Genomic DNA, 6835 nt, shown 5'->3' with positions numbered 1-6835 from the left:
GATACAACATTCACCCCAAGAGAAGGCCTGCACACTGCAAAATTGACAAAAGGTTCAACATTGCAAAGTCGAAGACCCAGAAACAAAAGCAGAGTTTTAAAAGCAACTGAAGAAAGGACTCCCCACAAAATACTCTGTCCCAGCTCCTAAACACTGGGAGAAGCCCAAGACAGCCATAACAATGAACTGCCAGAAACACTCAGACAGCAGAAGAGGAAGAATCAGGACTGGTTTGAAGAGAACAACGAGGTTCTCCAATGACTCATTGGCCAAAAGCTTTCCTTGATATCCAGAAAGATCCGGCCTTGCGAGAGAAAAAAATCTGGACTCCAGCAATGCAAAACAACTCTTCAAAGTGAAACTCTCAAACTGAAAAATCAGTGGTGGATCAACAAGACTGCTGAAATCCAAGGGCTCACTGACAGAAGTGACAGCAGAGGTTCTTTCAATCCCACCAAAGTATCAAATGCCAAGGGGGTGGTAACAAAGTGGTTAAGTGTGGAACCTTCCACACTGGAACACTTGGTTCCAGTGTGGAAGGTTCCACACTGGAACACTTGGTTCCAGTGTGGAAGGTTCCTGGTTCAAACCCACCCCTGCCCATTCTTGATATGGAGTTGAATCAGGAAGGGTATCCTGTGTAAAACTTGTGCCAAATCAACATGCAGATCCACATTGGCTCTGCTATGGTGACCCCAAGGGACAAGTTGAAGGGACTTACTTTTATACCGAAGCAATCAACAGTCCTTCCACCCAAGGACAGGCACCTCTTCAAAGCAAGGATAGCCTGAGCCTGTTGAAAACCAAACATGGCATCAGTGTCTAATGGAAAGAACACTTCGAAGACCTCTTTAACACCAAACCAATCACTAAAAAGGAGGAAGTGTTCAGCCATCTACCAAGACAAGACATATTTGAAAAACTCAGCCGAACTACAACCAGCTCATCATCAAAATCTGGACTCAAAAAGAAATACCCACAAACCTGGGAGATTCAATGTTTGTCAGTCTACAAGCAGAAAGAAGACATGTCTGATTGTGGAAACATCATGGAATATCCTTGCTGTCTAGCACAGTAAAGGTTCTTGCATGGATTGCCAACAGCCACCACTAGCAGAAAACATCCTTCCTGAAACCCAGAGTGGCTTCTGACCATCAAGAGGGATAACTGACATGACCTTCACTGTCCGCCAATTGCAAGAAAGTGTTGTGAGAAACATCAACCATTGTAGCTCGCCTTTATTGACTTGGCAAAGTCATTCAACAGCATGTCACACCCACTTCTGTGAAAGATCCAGAGCAAGCTGTCCGGAGAGCTCTTAATGTATAATTATCAGTAGTATTTGTTCTAAATGTCCATATGCATCATCATATCTTGAAAACTGAGTGAAACAATAACTTGGAGGTTATTTTTGAAGCAATGTCAAATTTTCACTAGTACTTGGGACCCTCTCAGCCAGTGGACTAGAAGAACATGAAACTGAGACCATGGCACTTTCTTGTCTTTTCTTCTTTTGTTTTATGCAACAATACTGTATTGCTTCAGTGTTTCCAGTATTTCATAATCATGTCACCTATACAATGTGAATTTTCTTTGTGCCGTCAGGTGCTGCAGCTACTGATTTATCAGTGTGGTGTTTTACAATAATTATGTAAAACCCCAACAGGGTTTTACATAATTATTGTATGGCCTTGCCTTACAATATAAAGCGCCTTGGGGCAACTGTTTGTTGTGATTTGGCGCTATATAAAAAAATTGATTGATTGATTGATTGATTGATGGTGAATTTAATGGATTTATTACAATGACTAACTGGAGATTTGCTTGATGTTAACCAGGTAACATCATTTGAAAAATATTGTTTGCTCACAAACAAGCATAAGAGCCTCATTTCCAAACCCGCTATATGCTAACTGGCTAATTGTGGTTATTCAACAGTAGCACTTGGCCCTATTGAGATATCCCATAATCCCTTGCACGCCAGCGAGTCACTTGCAGTCAAAACAGCATAGAGAAACCACATGACGACAATTGCAAATGAACATTATACTATCAAAATTTAATTTTTTATGCTTTTTCATCACATTAATAAGCATGAGACCTTGAAAACTTAAACAAATATTCCAAATAATCCATGTCTGCTACGTTTAAACTGCATGGAATTTAATAAACGCAAACCGAATTTCAGACATTTTATATATATTACTCTGGAACAAATCGTGTTGTAAAGGACAATAATCAGGATGTTAAAGAGCAAAGTTCACTTTCCTCCAGAACGACATGAACAAGAAGTGATCACAGCTCAAAGCAACTCCCATTGAAAATAACGGAGAAACAACCTGAGCTGTCGCATGTTTACATAAAACAAACACAATAACAATGTCTAAAAACCTAGAATGAATCAATTTATTTGGCACACAGACTCAACAATAACAAAAAACTGATACACAAGACAATTCCACAGTGACATGTGTGACCAAAAGGGGGTGAGCTGTAGAGGTGGGCGGATCGATCCTAATATCGATAATATCGATACCAACGCTGGTGTTGATATTGAACGATTGTCATGTAAAAAGATCAATACTAAAGCTTTTTTTCTCTCCCGCACGCACTGACTGCTGCGCATGCAGATTCATCAAAGTCTACTCTCTGTAAGAGCAGCGTACCCTTGTATTGTGGTTTGTCAGCCCTCTACCTCAGGAGATTTTGTTTTAAGTTGTGTTGAGTGATATTTTTTAAACAAAAATGTTGATTATGATAATAAAGTATTTTGTTGTCATGTACAATGTTTGGCGAAATTCTGTGCTCGGCCTTTTGGAGCTTTGAAGCTTAAATATGATAAAGTATCGGTATCGGTATCGGCGATACTGGGCTTGTATTTACTTGGTATCGGATCAATACCAAAATTCCCAGTATCGCCCACCTCTAGTGAGCAGAAGCAAAGCTTATAAACGCCCACCCCTTATACATATATACTCATTACCAATGAGTATATATAATATTCACAAGAGTTTTGGGCACAAAATATATCTTCCCAGAGCTACAAGCTGGATGGACAGGCCATTTTGTAATATTAACAATCAAAGTTCACTGCAAGCAGTCAACAAGCTAATTCATAAGCAGGAATTACCAATAAGCAAAAGAGAAAAGCCACTGAAAATGTAGACATACCAAAATGGCAGTATTCAAGTGCACCACATCGTGCACCACAAGTGCAATATTTACTTCAACAACAACAACAACAATAACAACATTTACTTCAAAATATCAACATAAATACTGTAAAACTGGGGTGTAAAAACATGAAATTGAAAACCCATAATATTTTACATGCACCAAACCATGGGCTGTGTATTGTAAAGCTCTGGCATCTGTAACATTGACTACGAGTTTGACTTTTCAGGTCAGATATTTGTTTTTAATGTGATTATGCAAAATGCGATGTTAAAACTTCAAGTAGAATGTTAAGGATGTGGAAACTAGTTCCTCAAGCCAACTGTTCAGTCTATTTCATTTTGTGAAAGACTTTTGTGCTGCAACCTCACAGGAAAGTTCTGTGATTTGTACCATACTGTGACGGTGAAATCCTGATTTGTACTAAACCATCTCTCTCTCTCTCTCTCTCTCTCTCTCTCTCTCTCTCTCTCTCTCTCTCTCATCTCTCTCTCCTCTCCTCATCCTCTCTCTCTCTCTCTCTCTCTATATATATATATACAGTGAGGAAAATAAGTATTTGAACACCCTGCGATTTCTGCGAAGTTCTCCCACTTAGAAATCATGGAGGGGTCTGAAATTTTCATCTTAGGTGCATGTCCACTGTGAGAGACATAATCTAAAACAAACAAACAAAAAAAGAAATCCAGAAATCACAATGTATGATTTCTTTTTTTAATAATTTATTTGTATGTTGCTGCTGCAAATAAGTATTTGAACACCTGTGAAAATCAATCAATCAATCAATCAATTTTTTTATATAGCGCCAAATCACAACAAACAGTTGCCCCAAGGCGCTTTATATTGTAAGGCAAGGCCATACAATAATTATGTAAAACCCCAACGGTCAAAACGACCCCCTGTGAGCAAGCACTTGGCTACAGTGGGAAGGAAAAACTCCCTTTTAACAGGAAGAAACCTCCAGCAGAACCAGGCTCAGGGAGGGGCAGTCTTCTGCTGGGACTGGTTGGGGCTGAGGGAGAGAACCAGGAAAAAGACATGCTGTGGAGGGGAGCAGAGATCGATCACTAATGATTAAATGCAGAGTGGTGCATACAGAGCAAAAAGAGAAAGAAACAGTGCATCATGGGAACCCCCCAGCAGTCTACGTCTATAGCAGCATAACTAAGGGATGGTTCAGGGTCACCTGATCCAGCCCTAACTATAAGCTTTAGCAAAAAGGAAAGTTTTAAGCCTAATCTTAAAAGTAGAGAGGGTGTCTGTCTCCCTGATCTGAATTGGGAGCTGGTTCCACAGGAGAGGAGCGTGAAAGCTGAAGGCTCTGCCTCCCATTCTACTCTTACAAACCCCAGGAACTACAAATAAGCCTGCAGTCTGAGAGCGAAGCGAGATATGCTCTCTCCTTCGAGTCCCCGTCAGTACTCTAGCTGCAGCATTTTGAATTAACTGAAGGCTTTTTAGGGAACTTTTAGGACAACCTGATAATAATGAATTACAATAGTCCAGCCTAGAGGAAATAAATGCATGAATTAGTTTTTCAGCATCACTCTGAGACAAGACCTTTCTGATTTTAGAGATATTGCATAAATGCAAAAAAGCAGTCCTACATATTTGTTTAATATGCGCTTTGAATGACATATCCTGATCAAAAATGACTCCAAGATTTCTCACAGTATTACTAGAGGTCAGGGTAATGCCATCCAGAGTAAGGATCTGGTTAGACACCATGTTTCTAAGATTTGTGGGGCCAAGTACAATAACTTCAGTAACTACAATAATATTAATCAATGTTAATATTTGGTACAGTAGCCTTTGTTTGCAGTTACAGAGGTCAAACGTTTCCTGTAGTTTTTCACCAGGTTTGCACACACTGCAGCAGCGATTTTGGTCCACTCCTCCATACAGATCTTCTCCAAATCTTTCAGGTTTGGAGTCTTAGCTCCCTTCAAAGATTTTCTATTAAGTTCAGGTCTGGGGACTGGCCAGGCCACTCCAGGACCTTGAAATGCTTCTTATGGAGCCCCTCCTTAGTTGCCCTGGCTGTGTGTTTGGGGTCACTGTCATGCTGGAAGACCCAGACATGACCCATCTTCAATGCTCTTACTGAGGGAAGGATGTTGTTTGCCAAAATCTTGCAATACATGACCCCATCCATCCTCCCTTCAATACGGTGCAGTCGTCCTGTCCCCTTTGCAGAAGAGCACCCCCAGAGTATGATGTTTCCACCCCCATGCTTCATGGTTGGGATGGTTTTTGGGTTGTTCTCATCCCCTAAACATGGTAAGTGGAGTTGATTCCAAAAAGCTCTATTCTGGTCTCATCTGACCACATGACTTTCTCCAATGCCTCCTCTGGATCATCCAGATGGTCACTGGTGAACTTCAAACGGGTGTGGACATGTGCTGGCTTGAGCAGGGGGACCTTGCTGCCCTGCGGGATTTTAAACCATGACAGCATCATGTGTTACTAATATAATCTTTGTGACTGTGGTCCCAGCTCTCTTCAGGTCATTGACCAGGTCCTCCTGTGTAGTTCTGAGCTTTCTCAGAATCATCCTTACCCCACAAAGTGAGCTCTTGCATGGAATCCCAGACCGAGGGAGACTGACATTCATCTAGTGTTTCTTCCATTTTCTAATAATTACACCAACAGGTGTTATCTTCTCACCAAGCTGCTTGCCTGTTGTCCTGTAGTCCATCCCAGCCTTGTGCAGGTCTACAGTTTGCATATATATTTGCATTCTGGACTTACACGCCATTCCAGCAGGGGGCAGTAAATTATCTATATATTAAAAGCGTGGGTGAGTGTGTGAATTTATTTAGTAAGTTCAATGTAAGTACATAATGTAATTGTAAATACATTAAAAATACATGGATGATACAAGAAAATGAAAACACTTATTTCCATTGTGGTCCATTCAAAAATCAAACGACAAAATAGAAGTAAAAATACAATAATAAATAATACTGATAATAAAAATTCTAATAATAATAATAATAATAGTGTGTATATTGTTATTTTCTGTTTTGTAAAACTTTGCAAAATTTTGTAATTTTTAGAATGGCCGAAGCAGTGGGTCACCCTTTTGAGTCTGGTCTGCTTGAGGTTTCTTCCTTAATATCACCAGAGGATGTTTTTCCTTACCACTGTCGCCTGTGTGCTTGCTGTAGGGGTTGGTAAAGTTTGACCTTACTTGTGTGAAGTGCCTTGAGGCAGCTTTTGTTGTGATTTGGTGCTATATAAACTAAATAAATTGAACTGAACTCACACACCTTTCCAACTCTTTAAAGAAACTTTGGACAATTTATTACCATCCTTGAAAAATGTCAGCTACCTATTTTACAAACACTACCAAATCTAGACACGCTAGTATACATGCTAGTATATATGCAGTTGTGCTCAAAAGTTTACAAACCCTAGCAGAATGTTTGTTTTTTGTTTTTGTTTTTTTTGGGGTGGGGGGAGGCATTTTTTAGAGAATATGAATGATAACACAAAACCTTTTTGTCACTCATGGCAAGTGGATGGTTGAAGCCATTTGTTGTCAAACAAGTGAATTTACTCTTTTTAAAGCATAATGACAACAGAAACTACAGAAATGACACTGATCAAAACTTTAAATACCCCTGTTCTTAATATCATGTATTGCCCGCTTTAACAT

Source organism: Thalassophryne amazonica, chromosome 3 (genome assembly GCF_902500255.1).
Source record: "Thalassophryne amazonica chromosome 3, fThaAma1.1, whole genome shotgun sequence".
Lineage (NCBI taxonomy): Eukaryota > Metazoa > Chordata > Actinopteri > Batrachoidiformes > Batrachoididae > Thalassophryne > Thalassophryne amazonica.
The sequence above is the reverse complement of the archived record's forward strand: the minus strand, read 5'-3'. Positions refer to the sequence as shown.